The sequence below is a fragment of the Pleurodeles waltl genome, chromosome 4_1 (genome assembly GCF_031143425.1).
Source record: "Pleurodeles waltl isolate 20211129_DDA chromosome 4_1, aPleWal1.hap1.20221129, whole genome shotgun sequence".
Taxonomy (NCBI): Eukaryota; Metazoa; Chordata; class Amphibia; order Caudata; family Salamandridae; genus Pleurodeles; species Pleurodeles waltl.
In genome coordinates this window covers 37,588,149-37,613,822 of record NC_090442.1, presented here as the reverse complement: position 1 = coordinate 37,613,822, position 25,674 = coordinate 37,588,149, and the positions used below count along the sequence as shown (strand labels likewise).

Genomic DNA, 25,674 nt, shown 5'->3' with positions numbered 1-25,674 from the left:
TGATAGTATATTGCAACGGAACCATTCCACTTCTTCACTGAAAAGAGTCATGCTGGTTACCCAAATGTGCAGCGTGTCATTTTATACAACTTTCTTTATTGAAATTAAACTTGGGCTCACTTGAAATATTCTCTTTCAAAATGAATGTTTTGAGCTGCTGTGAATTTTATTTCTAGAGGTGGTGACAGGCTTTCAGGTACGTGTTTAGGTCAAGGCCCTGTTCATGTCACTTGTATAAGCTAATTCAGGGAGCAAATTAGCAAGTTAAGAAATGGGAAGTCTGAACTACTGTCAAAGCAGTTTCATTCTCTTTTCAAATAATCCAAAAATACCATTGCAGCATAAAACAGAGTATTCAATAAAAAAAGAAAGGAGGATTAACAGCAAAAAAGCACAGCATAAGATATGAAACTTTGGAAATTATCTAGATATTGTTTGAAAAAACTCCTTTGATGGAAAGAAGATGAAGAACGGTATGGGATCCTGTCCTGCGCACCTGTAATTGATATGTTCCACATTCATTCATACCACCTAACCCTAAACACCCAAACATGTTGCAGTCAGTGACCATGTGGCCTAATGGATAAGGTGTCTGACTTCGGATCAGAAGATTGAGGGTTCGAGTCCCTTCATGGTTGAGTCTTTTTCTCACAGCACCCAACTTATCTTTACATACAAACTGGAAACACACTCTTACAATACTCCTTTCACTCTCACTCATTAAGAAAGCCCAATGCAAACTGCACAATCAGTCACGTTATGCCATCAGCATTGCTACTTTTCTGTCTTTCTGCCATACCAAAGTACCTCTTCATAAATGCCACGGATATGCAATACGTATACAACAATATGACATGGCACAATCATTCTGAACAGAACTGTGGGTAGATTCAGTGCAGGGAGTGTGTGCGTGCAGAAAGCAGAAACTATGCATGGGTAGAAGCTCTATGATTTTCTCCAGGAATAATGCAAATTGTCCCTCAGAAAAAGTATAGTACTAGAGAAGAATCATAAAGGATTGACACAATTGCTGCCTTTGCTGTTGCCCCAGTTGTGAAATCTGTCAAGGACTGGTCTCTTGCAGATTGAGGCACCTAGTTGCAATTGTGTGGTAAAAATCACCCTTACAACCATTTTTGCTATAAACTTGAGATCTTTCTGAGATACTATCTCACAGACTTCTTATGAATGAGGAACTCTGAAATTGTCACATTCCAATTTGTACGTCCTGAAAACTATGCTGGTTATTCAAATGGGCAGATTGTTTTTTAAATTCCTTTCTGTCTCGAGTTATAGTTATATTGATACAGAGGCATAATTGTTGAATGATATATATTGGTTTGATTGAAATATGTTCGTAGAGGTGGTGATAGGCTTTCTGTGTCTGTCTGAGAGCAAGGACCGGTTAACGTCTTTTTCCAAGAGCAGTTTATTGTGAAAGGTATCAGGCAAAGGAGTATGTATTGTGATGTGGTTCTCTGACTGCTTCTGCCCACTTGCCAAAAGTTTCAAGGCCCTATGATAGCACAAAAACGGTAAGATTGAAGTGGTGGGTGCCGGAGGTTTAAAATGGTCAGTTTAATTAAAGACAGAAAAGTGAAACGAATGACTGCAGAAATACTGTATGTGGCCATGAACTGAGATGAAAGGATGATTTTGGAACTCTGTCTTGCAGATTACCCTCAATGCCGCAATAGATAGGGCACTACTCTCACAGACCAGGGTGTGTAAGTTTAAGTCTATCTGAGGTGCACACCCTGAACTAATACATTTTTGCTGAAACCTAATCATATTGTTTACTCTTCCTCGTAGCAGCTTGCCAGGGTGATAGTATATTGCAACAGAACCATTCCACTTCTTCACTGAAAAGTGTCATGCTGGTTACCCAAATGTGCAGCGTGTCATTTTATACAGCTTTCTTTATTGAAATTAAACTTGGACTCACTTGAAATATTCTCTTTCAAAATGAATGTTTTGAGCTGCTGTGAATTTTATTTCTAGAGGTGGTGACAGGCTTTCAGGTACGTGCTTAGGTCAAGGCCCTGTTCAGGTCACTTGTATAAGCTAATTCAGGGAGCAAATTAGCAAGTCAAGAAATGGGAAGTCTGAACTACTGTCAAAGCAGTTTCATTCTCTTTTCAAATAATCCAAAAATACCATTGCAGCATAAAACAGAGTATTCAATAAAAAAAGAAAGGAGGATTAACGGCAAAAAAGCACAGCATAAGATATGAAACTTTGGAAATTATCTAGATATGGTTTGAAAAAACTCCTTTGATGGAAAGAAGATGAAGAACGGTATGGGATCCTGTCCTGCGCACCTGTAATTGATATGTTCCACATCCATTCATACCACCTAACCCTAAACACCCAAACATATTGCAGTCAGTGACCATGTGGCCTAATGGATAAGGCGTCTGACTTCGGATCAGAACATTGAGGGTTCGAGTCCCTTCATGGTTGAGTCTTTTTCTCACAGCACCCAACTTATCTTTACATACAAACTGGAAACACACTCTTACAATACTCCTTTCACTCTCACTCATTAAGAAAGCCCAATGCAAACTGCACAATCAGTCACGTTATGCCTTCAGCATTGCTACTTTTCTGTCTTTCTGCCATACCAAAGTACCTCTTCATAAATGCCTTGGATATGCAATACGTATACAACAATATGACATGGCACAATCATTCGGAACAGAACTGTGGGTAGATTCAGTGCAGGGAGTGTGTGCGTGCAGAAAGCAGAAACTATGCATGGATAGAAGCTCTATGATTTTCTCCAGGAATAATGCAAATTGTCCCTCAGAAAAAGTATAGTACTAGAGAAGAATCATAAAGGATTGACACAATTGCTGCCTTTGCTGTTGCCCCAGTTGTGTAATCTGTCAAGGACTGGTCTCTTGCAGATTGAGGCACCTAGTTGCAATTGTGTGGTAAAAATCACCATTACAACCATTTTTGCTATAAACTTGAGATCTTTCTAAGATACTATCTCACAGACTTCTTATGAATGAGGAACTCTGAAATTGTCATATTCCAATTTGTACGTCCTTAAAACTATGCTGGTTATTCAAATGGGCAGATTGTTTTTTAAATTCCTTTCTGTCTCGAGTTGTAGTTATATTGATACAGAGGCATAATTGTTGAATGATATATATTGGTTTGATTGAAATATGTTCGTTGAGGTGGTGATAGGCTTTCTGTGTCTGTCTGAGAGCAAGGACCGGTTAACGTCTTTTTCCAAGAGCAGTTTATTGTGAAAGGTATCAGGCAAAGGAGTATGTATTGTGATGTGGTTCTCTGACTGCTTCTGTCCACTTGCCAAAAGTTCCAAGGCCCTATGATTGCACAAAAACGGTAAGATTGAAGTGGTGGGTGCCGGAGGTTTAAAATGGTCAGTTTAATTAAAGACAGAAAAGTGAAACGAATGACTGCAGAAATACTGTATGTGGCCATGAACTGAGATGAAAGGATGATTTTGGAACTCTGTCTTGCAGATTACCCTCAATGCCGCAATAGATAGGGCACTACTCTCACAGACCAGGGTGTGTAAGTTTAAGTCTATCTGAGGTGCACACCCTGAACTAATACATTTTTGCTGAAACCTAATCATATTGTTTACTCTTCCTCGTAGCAGCTTGCCAGGGTGATAGTATATTGCAACAGAACCATTCCACTTCTTCACTGAAAAGTGTCATGCTGGTTACCCAAATGAGCAGCGTGTCATTTTATACAGCTTTCTTTATTGAAATTAAACTTGGACTCACTTGAAATATTCTCTTTCAAAATGAATGTTTTGAGCTGCTGTGACTTTTATTTCTAGAGGTGGTGACAGGCTTTCAGGTACGTGCTTAGGTCAAGGCCCTGTTCATGTCACTTGTATAAGCTAATTCAGGGAGCAAATTAGCAAGTCAAGAAATGGGAAGTCTGAACTACTGTCAAAGCAGTTTCATTCTCTTTTCAAATAATCCAAAAATACCATTGCAGCATAAAACAGAGTATTCAATAAAAGAAGAAAGGAGGATTAACAGCAAAAAAGCACATCATAAGATATGAAACTTTGGAAATTATCTAGATATTGTTTGAAAAAACTCCTTTGATGGAAAGAAGATGAAGAACGGTATGGGATCCTGTCCTGCGCACCTGTAATTGATATGTTCCACATCCATTCATACCACCTAACCCTAAACAACCAAACATATTGCTGTCAGTGACCATGTGGCCTAATGGATAAGGCGTCTGATTTCGGATCAGGAGATTGAGGGTTCAAGTCCCTTCATGGTTGAGTCTTCTTCTCACAGCACTCAACTTATCTTTACATACAAACTGGAAATACACTCTTGCAATACTCCTTTCACTCTCACTCATTAAGAAAGCCCAATGAAAACTGCACAATCAGTCACGTTATGCCTTCAGCATTGCTACTTTTCTGTCTTTCTGCCATACCAAAGTACCTCTTCATAAATGCCTTGGATATGCAATACGTATACAACAATATGACATGGCACAATCATTCCGAACAGAACTGTGGGTAGATTCAGTGCAGGGAGTGTGTGCGTGCAGAAAGCAGAAACTATGCATGGATAGAAGCTCTATGATTTTCTCCAGGAATAATGGAAATTGTCCCTCAGAAAAAGTATAGTACTAGAGAAGAATCATAAAGGATTGACACAATTGCTGCCTTTGCTGTTGCCCCAGTTGTGTAATCTGTCAAGGACTGGTCTCTTGCAGATTGAGGCACCTAGTTGCAATTGTGTGGTAAAAATCACCCTTACAACCATTTTTGCTATAAACTTGAGATCTTTCTGAGATACTATCTCACAGACTTCTTATGAATGAGGAACTCTGAAATTGTCATATTCCAATTTGTACGTCCTTAAAACTATGCTGGTTATTCAAATGGGCAGATTGTTTTTTAAATTCCTTTCTGTCTCGAGTTGTAGTTATATTGATACAGAGGCATAATTGTTGAATGATATATATTGGTTTGATTGAAATATGTTCGTAGAGGTGGTGATAGGCTTTCTGTGTCTGTCTGAGAGCAAGGACCGGTTAACGTCTTTTTCCAAGAGCAGTTTATTGTGAAAGGTATCAGGCAAAGGAGTATGTATTGTGATGTGGTTCTCTGACTGCTTCTGTCCACTTGCCAAAAGTTCCAAGGCCCTATGATTGCACAAAAACGGTAAGATTGAAGTGGTGGGTGCCGGAGGTTTAAAATGGTCAGTTTAATTAAAGACAGAAAAGTGAAACGAATGACTGCAGAAATACTGTATGTGGCCATGAACTGAGATGAAAGGATGATTTTGGAACTCTGTCTTGCAGATTACCCTCAATGCCGCAATAGATAGGGCACTACTCTCACAGACCAGGGTGTGTAAGTTTAAGTCTATCTGAGGTGCACACCCTGAACTAATACATTTTTGCTGAAACCTAATCATATTGTTTACTCTTCCTCGTAGCAGCTTGCCAGGGTGATAGTATATTGCAACAGAACCATTCCACTTCTTCACTGAAAAGTGTCATGCTGGTTACCCAAATGAGCAGCGTGTCATTTTATACAGCTTTCTTTATTGAAATTAAACTTGGACTCACTTGAAATATTCTCTTTCAAAATGAATGTTTTGAGCTGCTGTGACTTTTATTTCTAGAGGTGGTGACAGGCTTTCAGGTACGTGCTTAGGTCAAGGCCCTGTTCATGTCACTTGTATAAGCTAATTCAGGGAGCAAATTAGCAAGTCAAGAAATGGGAAGTCTGAACTACTGTCAAAGCAGTTTCATTCTCTTTTCAAATAATCCAAAAATACCATTGCAGCATAAAACAGAGTATTCAATAAAAGAAGAAAGGAGGATTAACAGCAAAAAAGCACATCATAAGATATGAAACTTTGGAAATTATCTAGATATTGTTTGAAAAAACTCCTTTGATGGAAAGAAGATGAAGAACGGTATGGGATCCTGTCCTGCGCACCTGTAATTGATATGTTCCACATCCATTCATACCACCTAACCCTAAACAACCAAACATATTGCTGTCAGTGACCATGTGGCCTAATGGATAAGGCGTCTGACTTCGGATCAGGAGATTGAGGGTTCAAGTCCCTTCATGGTTGAGTCTTCTTCTCACAGCACTCAACTTATCTTTACATACAAACTGGAAATACACTCTTGCAATACTCCTTTCACTCTCACTCATTAAGAAAGCCCAATGAAAACTGCACAATCAGTCACGTTATGCCTTCAGCATTGCTACTTTTCTGTCTTTCTGCCATACCAAAGTACCTCTTCATAAATGCCTTGGATATGCAATACGTATACAACAATATGACATGGCACAATCATTCCGAACAGAACTGTGGGTAGATTCAGTGCAGGGAGTGTGTGCGTGCAGAAAGCAGAAACTATGCATGGATAGAAGCTCTATGATTTTCTCCAGGAATAATGGAAATTGTCCCTCAGAAAAAGTATAGTACTAGAGAAGAATCATAAAGGATTGACACAATTGCTGCCTTTGCTGTTGCCCCAGTTGTGTAATCTGTCAAGGACTGGTCTCTTGCAGATTGAGGCACCTAGTTGCAATTGTGTGGTAAAAATCACCCTTACAACCATTTTTGCTATAAACTTGAGATCTTTCTGAGATACTATCTCACAGACTTCTTATGAATGAGGAACTCTGAAATTGTCATATTCCAATTTGTACGTCCTTAAAACTATGCTGGTTATTCAAATGGGCAGATTGTTTTTTAAATTCCTTTCTGTCTCGAGTTGTAGTTATATTGATACAGAGGCATAATTGTTGAATGATATATATTGGTTTGATTGAAATATGTTCGTAGAGGTGGTGATAGGCTTTCTGTGTCTGTCTGAGAGCAAGGACCGGTTAACGTCTTTTTCCAAGAGCAGTTTATTGTGAAAGGTATCAGGCAAAGGAGTATGTATTGTGATGTGGTTCTCTGACTGCTTCTGTCCACTTGCCAAAAGTTCCAAGGCCCTATGATTGCACAAAAACGGTAAGATTGAAGTGGTGGGTGCCGGAGGTTTAAAATGGTCAGTTTAATTAAAGACAGAAAAGTGAAACGAATGACTGCAGAAATACTGTATGTGGCCATGAACTGAGATGAAAGGATGATTTTGGAACTCTGTCTTGCAGATTACCCTCAATGCCGCAATAGATAGGGCACTAATCTCACAGACCAGGGTGTGTAAGTTTAAGTCTATCTGAGGTGCACACCCTGAACTAATAAATTTTTGCTGAAACCTAATCATATTGTTTACTCTTCCTCGTAGCAGCTTGCCAGGGTGATAGTATATTGCAACAGAACCATTCCACTTCTTCACTGAAAAGTGTCATGCTGGTTACCCAAATGAGCAGCGTGTCATTTTATACAGCTTTCTTTATTGAAATTAAACTTGGACTCACTTGAAATATTCTCTTTCAAAATGAATGTTTTGAGCTGCTGTGACTTTTATTTCTAGAGGTGGTGACAGGCTTTCAGGTACGTGCTTAGGTTAAGGCCCTGTTCATGTCACTTGTATAAGCTAATTCAGGGAGCAAATTAGCAAGTCAAGAAATGGGAAGTCTGATCTACTGTCAAAGCAGTTTCATTCTCTTTTCAAATAATCCAAAAATACCATTGCAGCATAAAACAGAGTATTCAATAAAAGAAGAAAGGAGGATTAACAGCAAAAAAGCACATCATAAGATATGAAACTTTGGAAATTATCTAGATATTGTTTGAAAAAACTCCTTTGATGGAAAGAAGATGAAGAACGGTATGGGATCCTGTCCTGCGCACCTGTAATTGATATGTTCCACATCCATTCATACCACCTAACCCTAAACAACCAAACATATTGCTGTCAGTGACCATGTGGCCTAATGGATAAGGCGTCTGACTTCGGATCAGGAGATTGAGGGTTCGAGTCCCTTCATGGTTGAGTCTTTTTCTCACAGCACTCAACTTATCTTTACATACAAACTGGAAATACACTCTTACAATACTCCTTTCACTCTCACTCATTAATAAAGCCCAATGCAAACTGCACAATCAGTCACGTTATGCCTTCAGCATTGCTACTTTTCTGTCTTTCTGCCATACCAAAGTACCTCTTCATAAATGCCACGGATATGCAATACGTATACAACAATATGACATGGCACAATCATTCCGAACAGAACTGTGGGTAGATTCAGTCCAGGGAGTGTGTGCGTGCAGAAAGCAGAAACTATGCATGGGTAGAGGCTCTATGATTTTTTCCAGGAATAATGCAAATTGTCCCTCAGAAAAAGTATAGTACTAGAGAAGAATCATAAAGGATTGACACAATTGCTGCCTTTGCTGTTGCCCCAGTTGTGTAATCTGTCAAGGACTGGTCTCTTGCAGATTGAGGCACCTAGTTGCAATTGTGTGGTAAAAATCACCCTTACAACCATTTTTGCTATAAACTTGAGATCTTTCTGAGATACTATCTCACAGACTTCTTATGAATGAGGAACTCTGAAATTGTCACATTCCAATTTGTACGTCCTTAAAACTATGCTGGTTATTCAAATGGGCAGATTGTTTTTTAAATTCCTTTCTGTCTCTAGTTGTAGTTATATTGATACAGAGGCATAATTCTTGAATGATATATATTGGTTTGATTGAAATATGTTCATAGAGGTGGTGATAGGCTTTCTGTGTCTGTCTGAGAGCAAGGACCGGTTAACGTCTTTTTCCAAGAGCAGTTTGTTGTGAAAGGTATCAGGCAAATGAGTATGTATTGTGATGTGGTTCTCTGACTGCTTCTGTCCACTTGCCAAAAGTTCCATGGCCCTATGATAGCACAAAAACTGTAAGATTGAAGTGGTGGGTGCCGGAGGTTTAAAATGGTCAGTTTAATTAAAGACAGAAAAGTGAAACGAATGACTGCAGAAATACTGTATGTGGCCATGAACTGAGATGAAAGGATGATTTTGGAACTCTGTCTTGCAGATTACCCTCAATGCCGCAATGGATAGGGCACTACTCTCACAGACCAGGGTGTGTAAGTTTAAGTCTATCTGAGGTGCACACCCTGAACTAATACATTTTTGCTGAAACCTAATCATATTGTTTACTCTTCCTCGTAGCAGCTTGCCAGGGTGATAGTATATTGCAACAGAACCATTCCACTTCTTCACTGAAAAGAGTCATGCTGGTTACCCAAATATGCAGCTTGTCATTTTATACAGCTTTCTTTATTGAAATTAAACTTGGACTCACTTGAAATATTCTCTTTCAAAATGAATGTTTGAGCTGCTGTGAACTTTATTTCTAGAGGTGGTGACAGGCTTTCAGGTACGTGCTTAGGTCAAGGCCCTGTTCATGTCACTTGTATAAGCTAATTCAGGGAGCAAATTAGCAAGTCAAGAAATGGGAAGTCTGAACTACTGTCAAAGCAGTTTCATTCTCTTTTCAAATAATCCAAAAATACCATTGCAGCATAAAACAGAGTATTCAATAAAAGAAGAAAGGAGGATTAACGGCAAAAAAGCACAGCATAAGATATGAAACTTTGGAAATTATCTAGATATTGTTTGAAAAAACTCCTTTGATGGAAAGAAGATGAAGAACGGTATGGGATCCTGTCCTGCGCACCTGTAATTGATATGTTCCACATCCATTCATACCACCTAACCCTAAACACCCAAACATGTTGCAGTCAGTGACCATGTGGCCTAATGGATAAGGCGTCTGACTTCGGATCAGAAGATTGAGGGTTCGAGTCCCTTCATGGTTGAGTCTTTTTCTCACAGCACCCAACTTATCTTTACATACAAACTGGAAACACACTCTTACAATACTCCTTTCACGCTCACTCATTAAGAAAGCCAAATGCAAACTGCACAATCAGTCACGTTATACCTTCAGCATTGCTACTTTTCTGTCTTTCTGCCATACCAAAGTACCTCTTCATAAATGCCATGGATATGCAATACGTATACAACAATATGACATGGCACAATCATTCTGAACAGAACTGTGGGTGGACTCAGTGCAGGGAGTGTGTGCGTGCAGAAAGAAGAAACTATGCATGGGTAGAAGCTCTATGATTTTCTCCAGGAATAATGCAAATTGTCCCTCAGAAAAAGTATAGTATTAGAGAAGAATCATAAAGGATTGACACAATTGCTGCCTTTGCTGTTGCCCCAGTTGTGTAATCTGTCAAGGACTGGTCTCTTGCAGATTGAGTCACCTAGTTGCAATTGTGTGGTAAAAATCACCCTTACAACCATTTTTGCTATAAACTTGAGATCTTTCTGAGATACTATCTCACAGACTTCTTATGAATGAGGAACTCTGAAATTGTCACATTCCAATTTGTACGTCCTTAAAACTCTGCTGGTTATTCAAATGGGCAGATTGTTTTTTAAATTCCTTTCTGTCTCGAGTTGTAGTTATATTGATACAGAGGCATAATTGTTGAATGATATATATTGGTTTGATTGAAATATGTTCGTAGAGGTGGTGATAGGCTTTCTGTGTCTGTCTGAGAGCAAGGACCGGTTAACATGTTTTTCCAAGAGCAGTTTATTGTGAAAGGTATCAGGCAAAGGAGTATGTATTGTGATGTGGTTCTCTGACTGCTTCTGCCCACTTGCCAAAAGTTCCAAGGCCCTATGATAGCACAAAAACAGTAAGATTGAAGTGGTGGGTGCCGGAGGTTTAAAATGGTCAGTTTAATTAAAGACAGAAAAGTGAAACGAATGACTGCAGAAATACTGTATGTGGCCATGAACTGAGATGAAAGGATGATTTTGGAACTCTGTCTTGCAGATTACCCTCAATGCCGCAATGGATAGGGCACTACTCTCACAGACCAGGGTGTGTAAGTTTAAGTCTATCTGAGGTGCACACCCTGAACTAATACATTTTTGCTGAAACCTAATCATATTGTTTACTCTTCCTCGTAGCAGCTTGCCAGGGTGATAGTATATTGCAACAGAACCATTCCACTTCTTCACTGAAAAGTGTCATGCTGGTTACCCAAATGTGCAGCGTGTCATTTTATACAGCTTTCTTTATTGAAATTAAACTTGGACTCACTTGAAATATTCTCTTTCAAAATGAATGTTTTGAGCTGCTGTGAATTTTATTTCTAGAGGTGGTGACAGGCTTTCAGGTACGTGCTTAGGTCAAGGCCCTGTTCATGTCACTTGTATAAGCTAATTCAGGGAGCAAATTAGCAAGTCAAGAAATGGGAAGTCTGAACTACTGTCAAAGCAGTTTCATTCTCTTTTCAAATAATCCAAAAATACCATTGCAGCATAAAACAGAGTATTCAATAAAAAAAGAAAGGAGGATTAACGGCAAAAAAGCACAGCATAAGATATGAAACTTTGGAAATTATCTAGATATTGTTTGAAAAAACTCCTTTGATGGGAAGAAGATGAAGAACGGTATGGGATCCTGTCCTGCGCACCTGTAATTGATATGTTCCACATCCATTCATACCACCTAACCCTAAACACCCAAACATATTGCAGTCAGTGACCATGTGGCCTAATGGATAAGGTGTCTGACTTCGGATCAGAACATTGAGGGTTCGAGTCCCTTCATGGTTGAGTCTTTTTCTCACAGCACCCAACTTATCTTCACATACAAACTGGAAACACACTCTTACAATACTCCTTTCACTCTCACTCATTAAGAAAGCCCAATGCAAACTGCACAATCAGTCACGTTATGCCATCAGCATTGCTACTTTTCTGTCTTTCTGCCATACCAAAGTACTTTTTCATAAATGCCACGGATATGCAATACGTATACAACAATATGACATGGCACAATCATTCTGAACAGAACTGTGGGTAGATTCAGTGCAGGGAGTGTGTGCGTGCAGAAAGCAGAAACTATGCATGGGTAGAAGCTCTATGATTTTCTCCAGGAATAATGCAAATTGTCCCTCAGAAAAAGTATAGTACTAGAGAAGAATCATAAAGGATTGACACAATTGCTGTCTTTGCTGTTGCCCCACTTGTGTAATCTGTCAAGGACTGGTCTCTTGCAGATTGAGTCACCTAGTTGCAATTGTGTGGTAAAAATCACCCTTACAACCATTTTTGCTATAAACTTGAGATCTTTCTGAGATACTATCTCACAGACTTCTTATGAATGAGGAACTCTGAAATTGTCACATTCCAATTTGTACGTCCTTAAAACTCTGCTGGTTATTCAAATGGGCAGATCGTTTTTTAAATTCCTTTTTGTCTCGAGTTGTAGTTATATTGATACAGAGGCATAATTGTTGAATGATATATATTGGTTTGATTGAAATATGTTCGTAGAGGTGGTGATAGGCTTTCTGTGTCTGTCTGAGAGCAAGGACTGGTTAACGTGTTTTTCCAAGAGCAGTTTGTTGTGAAAGGTATCAGGCAAAGAAGTATGTATTGTGATGTGGTTCTCTGACTGCTTCTGTCCACTTGCCAAAAGTTCCAAGGCCCTATGATAGCACAAAAACGGTAAGATTGAACTGGTGGGTGCCGGAGGTTTAAAATGGTCAGTTTAATTAAAGACAGAAAAGTGAAACGAATGACTGCAGAAATACTGTATGAGGCCATGAACTGAGATGAAAGGATGATTTTGGAACTCTGTCTTGCAGATTACCCTCAATGCCGCAATGGATAGGGCACTACTCTCACAGACCAGGGTGTGTAAGTTTAAGTCTATCTGAGGTGCACACCCTGAACTAATACATTTTTGCTGAAACCTAATCATATTGTTTACTCTTCCTCGTAGCAGCTTGCCAGGGTGATAGTATATTGCAACAGAACCATTCCACTTCTTCACTGAAAAGAGTCATGCTGGTTACCCAAATGTGCAGCGTGTCATTTTATACAACTTTCTTTATTGAAATTAAACTTGGACTCACTTGAAATATTCTCTTTCAAAATGAATGTTTTGAGCTGCTGTGAATTTTATTTCTAGAGGTGGTGACAGGCTTTCAGGTACGTGCTTAGGTCAAGGCCCTGTTCATGTCACTTGTATAAGCTAATTCAGGGAGCAAATTAGCAAGTCAAGAAATGGGAAGTCTGAACTACTGTCAAAGCAGTTTCATTCTCTTTTCAAATAATCCAAAAATACCATTGCAGCATAAAACAGAGTATTCAATAAAAGAAGAAAGGAGGATTAACGGCAAAAAAGCACAGCATAAGATATGAAACTTTGGAAATTATCTAGATATTGTTTGAAAAAACTCCTTTGATGGAAAGAAGATGAAGAACGGTATGGGATCCTGTCCTGCGCACCTGTAATTGATATGTTCCACATCCATTCATACCACCTAACCCTAAACACCCAAACATGTTGCAGTCAGTGACCATGTGGCCTAATGGATAAGGCGTCTGACTTCGGATCAGAAGATTGAGGGTTCGAGTCCCTTCATGGTTGAGTCTTTTTCTCACAGCACCCAACTTATCTTTACATACAAACTGGAAACACACTCTTACAATACTCCTTTCACGCTCACTCATTAAGAAAGCCAAATGCAAACTGCACAATCAGTCACGTTATACCTTCAGCATTGCTACTTTTCTGTCTTTCTGCCATACCAAAGTACCTCTTCATAAATGCCATGGATATGCAATACGTATACAACAATATGACATGGCACAATCATTCTGAACAGAACTATGGGTAGATTCAGTGCAGGGAGTGCGTGCGTGCAGAAAGCAGAAACTATGCATGGGTAGAAGCTCTATGATTTTCTCCAGGAATAATGCAAATTGTCCCTCAGAAAAAGTATAGTATTAGAGAAGAATCATAAAGGATTGACACAATTGCTGCCTTTGCTGTTGCCCCAGTTGTGTAATCTGTCAAGGACTGGTCTCTTGCAGATTGAGTCACCTAGTTGCAATTGTGTGGTAAAAATCACCCTTACAACCATTTTTGCTATAAACTTGAGATCTTTCTGAGATACTATCTCACAGACTTCTTATGAATGAGGAACTCTGAAATTGTCACATTCCAATTTGTACGTCCTTAAAACTCTGCTGGTTATTCAAATGGGCAGATTGTTTTTTAAATTCCTTTCTGTCTCGAGTTGTAGTTATATTGATACAGAGGCATAATTGTTGAATGATATATATTGGTTTGATTGAAATATGTTCGTAGAGGTGGTGATAGGCTTTCTGTGTCTGTCTGAGAGCAAGGACCGGTTAACATGTTTTTCCAAGAGCAGTTTATTGTGAAAGGTATCAGGCAAAGGAGTATGTATTGTGATGTGGTTCTCTGACTGCTTCTGCCCACTTGCCAAAAGTTCCAAGGCCCTATGATAGCACAAAAACAGTAAGATTGAAGTGGTGGGTGCCGGAGGTTTAAAATGGTCAGTTTAATTAAAGACAGAAAAGTGAAACGAATGACTGCAGAAATACTGTATGTGGCCATGAACTGAGATGAAAGGATGATTTTGGAACTCTGTCTTGCAGATTACCCTCAATGCCGCAATGGATAGGGCACTACTCTCACAGACCAGGGTGTGTAAGTTTAAGTCTATCTGAGGTGCACACCCTGAACTAATACATTTTTGCTGAAACCTAATCATATTGTTTACTCTTCCTCGTAGCAGCTTGCCAGGGTGATAGTATATTGCAACAGAACCATTCCACTTCTTCACTGAAAAGTGTCATGCTGGTTACCCAAATGTGCAGCGTGTCATTTTATACAGCTTTCTTTATTGAAATTAAACTTGGACTCACTTGAAATATTCTCTTTCAAAATGAATGTTTTGAGCTGCTGTGAATTTTATTTCTAGAGGTGGTGACAGGCTTTCAGGTACGTGCTTAGGTCAAGGCCCTGTTCATGTCACTTGTATAAGCTAATTCAGGGAGCAAATTAGCAAGTCAAGAAATGGGAAGTCTGAACTACTGTCAAAGCAGTTTCATTCTCTTTTCAAATAATCCAAAAATACCATTGCAGCATAAAACAGAGTATTCAATAAAAAAAGAAAGGAGGATTAACGGCAAAAAAGCACAGCATAAGATATGAAACTTTGGAAATTATCTAGATATTGTTTGAAAAAACTCCTTTGATGGGAAGAAGATGAAGAACGGTATGGGATCCTGTCCTGCGCACCTGTAATTGATATGTTCCACATCCATTCATACCACCTAACCCTAAACACCCAAACATATTGCAGTCAGTGACCATGTGGCCTAATGGATAAGGTGTCTGACTTCGGATCAGAACATTGAGGGTTCGAGTCCCTTCATGGTTGAGTCTTTTTCTCACAGCACCCAACTTATCTTCACATACAAACTGGAAACACACTCTTACAATACTCCTTTCACTCTCACTCATTAAGAAAGCCCAATGCAAACTGCACAATCAGTCACGTTATGCCATCAGCATTGCTACTTTTCTGTCTTTCTGCCATACCAAAGTACTTTTTCATAAATGCCACGGATATGCAATACGTATACAACAATATGACATGGCACAATCATTCTGAACAGAACTGTGGGTAGATTCAGTGCAGGGAGTGTGTGCGTGCAGAAAGCAGAAACTATGCATGGGTAGAAGCTCTATGATTTTCTCCAGGAATAATGCAAATTGTCCCTCAGAAAAAGTATAGTACTAGAGAAGAATCATAAAGGATTGACACAATTGCTGTCTTTGCTGTTGCCCCACTTGTGTAATCTGTCAAGGACTGGTCTCTTGCAGATTGAGTCACCTAGTTGCAATTGTGTGGTAAAAATCACCCTTACAACCATTTTTGCTATAAACTTGAGATCTTTCTGAGATACTATCTCACAGACTTCTTATGAATGAGGAACTCTGAAATTGTCACATTCCAATTTGTACGTCCTTAAAACTCTGCTGGTTATTCAAATGGGCAGATTGTTTTTTAAATTCCTTTTTGTCTCGAGTTGTAGTTATATTGATACAGAGGCATAATTGTTGAATGATATATATTGGTTTGATTGAAATATGTTCGTAGAGGTGGTGATAGGCTTTCTGTGTCTGTCTGAGAGCAAGGACTGGTTAACGTGTTTTTCCAAGAGCAGTTTGTTGTGAAAGGTATCAGGCAAAGAAGTATGTATTGTGATGTGGTTCTCTGACTGCTTCTGTTCACTTGCCAAAAGTTCCAAGGCCCTATGATAGCACAAAAACGGTAAGATTGAAGTGGTGGGTGCCGGAGGTTTAAAATGGTCAGTTTAATTAAAGACAGAAAAGTGAAACGAATGACTGCAGAAATACTGTATGAGGCCATGAACTGAGATGAAAGGATGATTTTGGAACTCTGTCTTGCAGATTACCCTCAATGCCGCAATGGATAGGGCACTACTCTCACAGACCAGGGTGTGTAAGTTTAAGTCTATCTGAGGTGCACACCCTGAACTAATACATTTTTGCTGAAACCTAATCATATTGTTTACTCTTCCTCGTAGCAGCTTGCCAGGGTGATAGTATATTGCAACAGAACCATTCCACTTCTTCACTGAAAAGAGTCATGCTGGTTACCCAAATGTGCAGCGTGTCATTTTATACAACTTTCTTTATTGAAATTAAACTTGGACTCACTTGAAATATTCTCTTTCAAAATGAATGTTTTGAGCTGCTGTGAATTTTATTTCTAGAGGTGGTGACAGGCTTTCAGGTACGTGCTTAGGTCAAGGCCCTGTTCAGGTCACTTGTATAAGCTAATTCAGGGAGCAAATTAGCAAGTCAAGAAATGGGAAGTCTGAACTACTGTCAGTTCATTCTCTTTTCAAATAATCCAAAAATACCATTGCAGCATAAAACAGAGTATTCAATAAAAGAAGAAAGGAGGATTAACAGCAAAAAAGCACATCATAAGATATGAAACTTTGGAAATTATCTAGATATTGTTTGAAAAAACTCCTTTGATGGAAAGAAGATGAAGAACGGTATGGGATCCTGTCCTGCGCACCTGTAATTCATATGTTCCACATCCATTCATACCACCTAACCCTAAACACATAAACATATTGCTGTCAGTGACCATGTGGCCTAATGGATAAGGCATCTGACTTCGGATCAGAAGATTGAGTGTTTGAGTACCTTCATGGTTGAGACTTTTCATCACAGCACCCAACTTATCTTTACATACAAACTGGAAATACACTCTTACAATACTCCTTTCACTCTCACTCATTAAGAAAGCCCAATGCAAACTGCACAATCAGTCACGTTATGCCTTCAGCATTGCTACTTTTCTGTCTTTCTGCCATACCAAAGTACCTCTTCATAAATGCCACGGATATGCAATACGTATACAACAATATGACATGGCACAATCATTCCGAACAGAACTGTGGGTAGATTCAGTGCAGGGAGTGTGTGCGTGCAGAAAGCAGAAACTATGCATGGGTAGAAGCTCTATGATTTTCTCCAGGAATAATGCAAATTGTCCCTCAGAAAAAGTATAGTACTAGAGAAGAAACATAAAGGATTGACACAATTGCTGCCTTTGCTGTTGCCCCAGTTGTGTAATCTGTCAAGGACTGGTCTCTTGCAGATTGAGGCACCTAGTTGCAATTGTGTGGTAAAAATCACCCTTACAACCATTTTTGCTATAAACTTGAGATCTTTCTGAGATACTATCTCACAGACTTCTTATGAATGAGGAACTCTGAAATTGTCACATTCCAATTTGTACGTCCTTAAAACTCTGCTGGTTATTCAAATGGGCAGATTGTTTTTTAAATTCCTTTCTGTCTCGAGTTGTAGTTTTATTGATACAGAGGCATAATTGTTGAATGATATATATTGGTTTGATTGAAATATGTTCGTAGAGGTGGTGATAGGCTTTCTGTGTCTGTCTGAGAGCAAGGACCGGTTAACGTCTTTTTCCAAGAGCAGTTTGTTGTGAAAGGTATCAGGCAAAGGAGTATGTATTGTGATGTGGTTCTCTGACTGCTTCTGTCCACTTGCCAAAAGTTCCAAGGCCCTATGATAGCACAAAAACAGAAAGATTGAAGTGGTGGGTGCCGGAGGTTTAAAATGGTCAGTTTAATTAAAGACAGAAAAGTGAAACGAATGACTGCAGAAATACTGTATGTGGCCATGAACTGAGATGAAAGGATGATTTTGGAACTCTGTCTTGCAGATTACCCTCAATGCCGCAATGGATAGGGCACTACTCTCACAGACCAGGGTGTGTAAGTTTAAGTCTATCTGAGGTGCACACCCTGAACTAATACATTTTTGCTGAAACCTAATCATATTGTTTACTCTTCCTCGTAGCAGCTTGCCAGGGTGATAGTATATTGCAACAGAACCATTCCACTTCTTCACTGAAAAGAGTCATGCTGGTTACCCAAATGTGCAGCGTGTCATTTTATACAACTTTCTTTATTGAAATTAAACTTGGACTCACTTGAAATATTCTCTTTCAAAATGAATGTTTTGAGCTGCTGTGAATTTTATTTCTAGAGGTGGTGACAGGCTTTCAGGTACGTGCTTAGGTCAAGGCCCTGTTCATGTCACTTGTATAAGCTAATTCAGGGAGCAAATTAGCAAGTCAAGAAATGGGAAGTCTGAACTACTGTCAAAGCAGTTTCATTCTCTTTTCAAATAATCCAAAAATACCATTGCAGCATAAAACAGAGTATTCAATAAAAGAAGAAAGGAGGAGTAACGCCAAAAAAGCACAGCATAAGATATGAAACTTTGGAAATTATCTAGATACTGTTTGAAAAAACTCCTTTGATGGAAAGAAGATGAAGAACGGTATGGGATCCTGTCCTGCGCACCTGTAATTGATATGTTCCACATCCATTCATACCACCTAACCCTAAACACCCAAACATGTTGCAGTCAGTGACCATGTGGCCTAATGGATAAGGCGTCTGACTTCGGATCAGAAGATTGAGGGTTCGAGTCCCTTCATGGTTAAGTCTTTTTCTCACAGCACCCAACTTATCTTTACATACAAACTGGAAACACACTCATACAATACTCCTTTCACTCTCACTCATTAAGAAAGCCCAATGCAAACTGCACAATCAGTCACGTTATACCTTCAGCATTGCTACTTTTCAATCTTTCTGCCATACCAAAGTACCTCTTCATAAATGCAATGGATATGCAATACGTATACAACAATATGACATGGCACAATCATTCTGAACAGAACTGTGGGTAGATTCAGTGCAGGGAGTGTGTGCGTGCAGAAAGAAGAAACTATGCATGGGTAGAAGCTCTATGATTTTCTCCAGGAATAATGCAAATTGTCCCTCAGAAAAAGTATAGTACTAGAGAAGAATCATAAAGGATTGACACAATTGCTGCCTTTGCTGTTGCCCCAGTTGTGTAATCTGTCAAGGACTGGTCTCTTGCAGATTGAGTCATCTAGTTGCAATTGTGTGGTAAAAATCACCCTTACAACCATTTTTGCTATAAACTTGAGATCTTTCTGAGATACTATCTCACAGACTTCTTATGAATGAGGAACTCTGAAATTGTCACATTCCAATTTGTACGTCCTTAAAACTCTGCTGGTTATTCAAATGGACAGATTGTTTTTTAAATTCCTTTCTGTATCGAGTTGTAGTTATATTGATACAGAGGCATAATTGTTGAATGATATATATTGGTTTGATTGAAATATGTTCGTAGAGGTGGTGATAGGCTTTCTGTGTCTGTCTGAGAGCAAGGACCGGTTAACGTCTTTTTCCAAGAGCAGTTTGTTGTGAAAGGTATCAGGCAAAGGAGTATGTATTGTGATGTGGTTCTCTGACTGCTTCTGTCCACTTGCCAAAAGTTCCAAGGCCCTATGATAGCACAAAAACGGTAAGATTGAAGTGGTGGGTGCCGGAGGTTTAAAATGGTCAGTTTAATTAAAGACAGAAAAGTGAAACGAATGACTGCAGAAATACTATATGTGGCCATGAACTGAGATGAAAGGATGATTTTGGAACTCTGTCTTGCAGATTACCCTCAATGCCGCAATGGATAGGGCACTACTCTCACAGACCAGGGTGTGTAAGTTTAAGTCTATCTGAGGTGCTGATGACGCAGAAATGAAGGTTTTACATTTATTAGCGCATAAACGTAGTGCTGCAATAATCAAGTGTGACTTTAACCGAACTAATAAAGATTGTACGGGGACAAATGTGCCCTCAGAGTAGTTCGCCAACATTTATAAGCGTGCTTTATATAACGTGATGTATTAGAATTGTACTAATCTGACATAACCGTAAACGTGTGCCATGATTTGCTTGTTTGAAATGTTTTAACTTAGCATAACTTCAGTGGAGGCTTCGGCCTAGTTGCCTTGTCTCACGGTTTAGATGCTCGTGTTTTTCTAATGTGCTAATAAACGTGTATTCCTGCTTGAAGCTGTACTTTTCCAGTGAGATCGGTTCACATGCTTATCTTTAAGGTTTCGTGCCAGCCTGGCATCTTCTTCTTTGCTCCAAGGTCAATCTGCAGGTGCAGACAATGGAAGCTCTGAAAGTGAGTTAATTGGTAAAATATGTTGCAACTTACGTTCCCGACTCCAAGGATAATGTATGCCTAGGTAGAAGCTTGTGAATTGTTGTTTTTGATTGGACAATTTGAAGCCAACCTATGAACCCTCCAATGGAAGACCCTACTGGATTTGAACTGTTGTTTATTTAAACCTGGTGCACAAGAAGAAAGCAGCCATTGCCATTTTTAGCCATCAGCCTTTGGCCATTACCCACTGCACCCATGGAGGACATTATTGCCCATTAGCCATTACCCGCCATTTGCAGGACATTGCAGCCATTATGGCCCATCTTACCGACCTCGTCATTTTGCCATCTTCTACGATGCCAATTGATGTTCGACGCCATTTTGAATGAGACTTTGATGCTTTCTCTAATCGAGAGAAAGAGACTTTAAGAAATTCTCGCCCTAGAGACTTTAACTTTGATCTGTCCCTTTGCATAAAGTAGTAGTTTTGTCCTTTTATCTTGCCGCTGTGAGGCAATTGCCCCGTCCACCCCGCCCCTTTGCCCCGTCCCATGCTGATCGGAAACCGGTACCTGTGAGACGAAGACTTCCTTGAATGCTGATTGAATTTGGTAAATATGAAAGGAAAATGTACAATTGCATTGTGTTTCTTTTTTTGGTAACCAACTGCTGATTTTTGATAAGAGCCCTAGTTAGGAGTTTTCCAAATCAATGTTGCTAAATTGTTTTTGCATGAAGTCCCACATGCAGATGCTAATTTGAGGTTAGATGAGGATTCATTTGTTGCACGATGCAATTTGAGACCTTGTTATGCTGACTAATGTATGCAATTAGCTCATTACAGATTATAGTTTTAGTGGTTTGCGTTGCTATTATCGAATGCATTGTTATTCAAATGCTGCATAGATTGCATCTTTTTCGCCGTTATGGACAGCTATTAATGTTCATTTACATCTATCATTTGGTGTTGAGACACATTTATATCGTGCTAGCTTTGTTAATATAGGGAAATAAATTCATTAACTTTGAATAAACTGGTGTGGTTATTCATGCCCGAAAGGTCATGGTTCGCCGAAATGTTTTCTGGATTAATTGTGAAGTGTTATGTTGATCAGGGCATTGCTTATGTTCGTTATTGATTATTGATTTGATTAAATTGATTAATCTCGGGTGAAGAGAGCCCCACTTGGTCAAAAGATTCATCGACCCAAGAGCGTCCAAATACAGGTAATTTATTAGGAAGGAACGCTCTATCAGAGGTAATGGTTTCGCCCTTTGGGACCCCACTCGAGAGGTAATGGTTTCGCCCTTTGGGACCCTGCTCGAGAGGTAACGGTTACGCCCTTTGGGACCCCCACTCGAGAGGTATATGGTGTTGAATTAGATTTTTTCTTGGGTAAAACAGATTGAGAGAATGATGATGCCCTAAGTCCCCCGCGACTTTCCCGGGATCTCGGAGCTTGCGAATGGAGAGAATGGAGGTGTGAAATCGGCGTTGGCGGTACTAGTGACGGCATGAGTGAAGTCAGGGTTTTGCGCTTGCACAGCTTATTGCCGCAGATTGTTTGAAAAGGTTGCGAGGATTTTAGAGAATAGCGGAGGTGCGACTCTGAGTGTGAGAGTAGGGAAGTCGTCGAACTTCATGTGCATGTGGCGCTTTGTGCAGAAAAAGGTCCACGTGGTTGTTGTTGTTGAGACGGGCCCTGCAAAGTCAAGAGACTCCGGAGTATGTTGAAAAGTGTATGAGACACTTGTTTTATGTTGTGGTCTGGTCGGTTTAATAGGTTGACCGGGCGTGGTCAACGAGTCGGTACGTGTGTTAAGGGAGTGAAAGAAAACTTCGACTTCGGGCTTTGACAAATTCTAAGTGCACTAGAATAGATCATTGACAAGTTGAGAGCAGAGTCTGCGGGTCAGGATTTGCTTGCGAAAGTGGGGACCGAGAAAGATGGAATAACTGCCGAGGCTAGTGAAAAATCCCTAAGGTCCTGAAGCGATTGTGTTACCCTTCCTGTAGTAAACCGACAGATCTGTTTTATTATTATTTGGTTGCTCGCGATACATGCCAGAAGTTGTTACGAGAGGAGCGGAGTGAAGGAGGACAAGCCGCGAGGCTTTGTCAGCCGCAGTGTGTGTGAGTGTGACGTCACTAGGAGCCGCGCTGGGATAGGTTGGTTGCAAAGAAGGGCCGTGCACGGATTGGACGCAGTCCGTGGGGCTCGATTGGAAGGGGAAAGGCAGGCGAAGAGTATTCCGGGAATTAAAGTCACTTATTGATTACAAACTTTGTGAAATAAAAGACGAGAAAATGAAATTTTTTAAAGCATTAAAGAGTGCGATGAAGGGGGAGTCTTACATTAAAGTGAGCGTAGGAGAGGAGACGCCACCCGAAGGTACACCAGCTTACATTGTAATGGAGGAAAAAGGGGTAGCTCCGTGCCTTTGGCTAAAGCAATGGCACAAGCTGACAGAGAAACATGGGAGCGTAGCGTTCCCGATCCATGGGACATTCAATATAAGGATCCTAGAGAATTTTAGATTCGCGATGTACGACATGAAGGTACCTCCAAGGCCAGCACAGTTTGAGGCTCTAGCGATTTGGGAACTAATGGCTAGACAACAACAGCAAAAGAAGTTCGAGACCAGGATAAGAAAGGTAGAAAAGACACTAGCGGACGCTAGGTGGGATAATGCACAGAAGGTGTGGAGGTCAGATATATTGCAGGGGATAAAATTGTTTCCCGCAATTGCTAAGGAAGAAGAGGCGACAGGCAAGAAAGCTACCTGTAAGACAAACAGGAGGTGTTCCAAAGATAGAGAGGACGAGGAAAAGTTAAGGAGAGAAGAAGAGTTAGAGGATGAGGAGTTAATCATGCAATTGCTGAACGACCGTCCACCACCTTATGCAGAGAGTGGACAAGGTCCAAGTACCAGTTCTGCCCCTCCGGCACCGGTACAGAATAATGAAACTCCGAGTTCAGAAACGCCATCGGGATCTAAGGACCCGAGTTTACTGTTCACCACCGCAGATACCGCAGGTTAGGAGAATATACCCAGATGTGCCTATATTGAAAACAGCAGAAAATTATCAGCCGCAGGTCCCAAGGTACTACAGCAGTGACAACAGTACGGGAATGACCCTAGATCCAACTGTAATGGGAGTACAGAATGGTCGCAACCCAACATTGGCACAAGCTGAATCAACCCAGTTTTTGATGCCTCAAAAGCAGATGCAGGGGGGAACCGCACATGCTCAGATGACGGGGAGTCAGACGGGCATGCCGGCAATGATGACCCATAGTGTGGGAATGAACATGCCTCAGAACATGGGGAATGGACAGAACCCAGATGCGATATCCCTACCCATTACTGTAGGTCCACCGGTACCTTTGTACATTCAGCCTAACTCAGGTATGAGCGGTCAAGGATCAATGGTGCAGAGTGGGACGGAAAGGAGGTGCATACAAAACACTCCAGCGGCTCTGCCAACTGGATCTGGGTCCTTGATGGAGTTTAGTCCCATATGTGCTCAGTCAACAGTGGTGAGGTCGAGTCCCCCACTGATGATACCGCTATCATCGAACACTGAAAAGTTGCCGCAACCATCAATGGCAGTCGATGTGAATGCTACACTGATGGGGTTGAATGCGCAACAGCTGACACAGTGGTTCAACAGTCTGAATTCCACACAAAGCTCAGCCAGTGGGAAGGGAGAAGACTATCTGAATAGGGTCAGGTTGAACATGGAAGCAGAAGAATTGGTGGAAGGGACTATGGGTTTGAATAGGTTAGAGTCCTACTCGGAAGAAGAGCTGAGGTATCTATGTCCTAGGATTACGAGAGAAGTGAACAAGGTACATAGAAGGTTGCAAGAAATAGCTGACAAAAACGGGGTTGAGATAGACAAGACAAAACACTTGAGCAGGAGCTATAGATTGGATTTCGGGACCACAGACTTTGAACACATGAGGTCAGCAGGCATGAAAACGCACCTTAGAGAATTGCTGCAGAGTGCACAAGTGTGGGGGTGCTAAGACAAATGGGAAAGCAGATGGGCAAAGAAAAAGGAAAAGAGGAAAGACAGTGTCCCAGAGCACAACGAGAAAAGATCACAGAGTAGTGATGCAATAACCATGTTACCAATGAGGGAGACAGCAGGGGGAAAATTAATACATGTACCGTGGCACAGAAGCGACATTCAGTCTTTTACGGATGATTTTCCCAAACTGAGAGAGAAACCGATTGAATGGTATCAACAGACTGATAGGTTTGTGAAGCTTCCAAAATGTCTTTGGGAAGACCTGAACACCCTCTTTGAGAATGTGGTTCCGGCAGATTTGTGGGAAGACTGCAAAAGGGCTGTAGGTTGGCCGACAAGTGAACCAGAGAGAGACAGGGATACGGGTGCACCATCACCTATGGTAATGAGCTTGTACTATAAGGTGATTGAGCATTTGAAGACGAAGGTTGCCGCGAAAAATGTGGATTGGCAGAAGATTGATCGAACTGCCCAAGAGGCTAAAGAGTCGATTCATGGTTACTATGAGAGGTTGTTGAAGGCGTTCAAGAACTACAGTGGCACGGAAACAATAGAGGCGAAGGACATGCTTCATTTTGTGTTTAGATTTGTGGAAGGGCTGAGACCAGAGATAAGTCAGATGATAAAGACGCATTTGATTTGTTGGCAGTCGAAACCTATTGATGAGGTGTTGAATTATGCGAAATACTGTAGCGACGAAATTGAAGTGAAACAGAAAAGGTTGAAAGAGAAAGTGATGGTGATGCAACTTAAAGCAGCTCAGACAGGTCTGCAAGGGTTGCAAGGGTTCCAACAGCAGATACCGCAGCCGCAGCCACAGGGAAATATGGTGTTTCAGCCACAGGCGAGAGGCAGAGGCAGAGGAGGCTTTGGGAGTAATGGTCCGGATTTGAACACTGTTGCGATTCCGAATGGTGTGCAGGCAATGAAAAGGGTGATGCCGTGTCACGCGTGCGGAATCGTCGGTCATTGGAAACGCGAGTGCCCGATGGTGGTGCAGGAAGGTGCAGGTGTTGGTCAGAAAAACAACGATGTCAATGCATTCCAGACAATGAGGGGACCGAAAATGAGAGGTCCAAACCCAAATTTTCAGACCATAAATCAGCTGCAGGGATTACAGCCCATGCAACCGCAGCAGATGCAGATGCCCCGTATGCAGATGACGCAAATGCAGCCAATGCAACAGCAGTTTCCCATGGTACCTAATCA

The 25,674-nt window shown here is 40.6% G+C and overlaps 10 non-coding genes across 10 annotated transcripts; all 10 read left to right on the top strand.

Annotated features, from left to right (window-relative positions):
- The first annotated feature begins 565 nt into the window (after positions 1-565).
- Positions 566-638, top strand: TRNAR-UCG (transfer RNA arginine (anticodon UCG)). Its single transcript has one exon. It is a non-coding gene; the product is annotated as a tRNA-Arg (tRNA).
- A 1,752-nt stretch (positions 639-2,390) lies between these two features.
- Positions 2,391-2,463, top strand: TRNAR-UCG (transfer RNA arginine (anticodon UCG)). The gene has a single exon. It is a non-coding gene; the product is annotated as a tRNA-Arg (tRNA).
- A 1,752-nt stretch (positions 2,464-4,215) lies between these two features.
- TRNAR-UCG (transfer RNA arginine (anticodon UCG)) lies at positions 4,216-4,288 on the top strand. The gene has a single exon. It is a non-coding gene; the product is annotated as a tRNA-Arg (tRNA).
- A 1,752-nt stretch (positions 4,289-6,040) lies between these two features.
- Positions 6,041-6,113, top strand: TRNAR-UCG (transfer RNA arginine (anticodon UCG)). The gene has a single exon. It is a non-coding gene; the product is annotated as a tRNA-Arg (tRNA).
- A 1,752-nt stretch (positions 6,114-7,865) lies between these two features.
- TRNAR-UCG (transfer RNA arginine (anticodon UCG)) lies at positions 7,866-7,938 on the top strand. Its single transcript has one exon. It is a non-coding gene; the product is annotated as a tRNA-Arg (tRNA).
- A 1,751-nt stretch (positions 7,939-9,689) lies between these two features.
- On the top strand, positions 9,690-9,762 carry TRNAR-UCG (transfer RNA arginine (anticodon UCG)). The gene has a single exon. It is a non-coding gene; the product is annotated as a tRNA-Arg (tRNA).
- A 1,752-nt stretch (positions 9,763-11,514) lies between these two features.
- Positions 11,515-11,587, top strand: TRNAR-UCG (transfer RNA arginine (anticodon UCG)). Its single transcript has one exon. It is a non-coding gene; the product is annotated as a tRNA-Arg (tRNA).
- A 1,752-nt stretch (positions 11,588-13,339) lies between these two features.
- On the top strand, positions 13,340-13,412 carry TRNAR-UCG (transfer RNA arginine (anticodon UCG)). The gene has a single exon. It is a non-coding gene; the product is annotated as a tRNA-Arg (tRNA).
- Positions 13,413-15,164: 1,752 nt separating this feature from the next.
- On the top strand, positions 15,165-15,237 carry TRNAR-UCG (transfer RNA arginine (anticodon UCG)). Its single transcript has one exon. It is a non-coding gene; the product is annotated as a tRNA-Arg (tRNA).
- Positions 15,238-18,808: 3,571 nt separating this feature from the next.
- Positions 18,809-18,881, top strand: TRNAR-UCG (transfer RNA arginine (anticodon UCG)). The gene has a single exon. It is a non-coding gene; the product is annotated as a tRNA-Arg (tRNA).
- Positions 18,882-25,674: the final 6,793 nt, after the last annotated feature.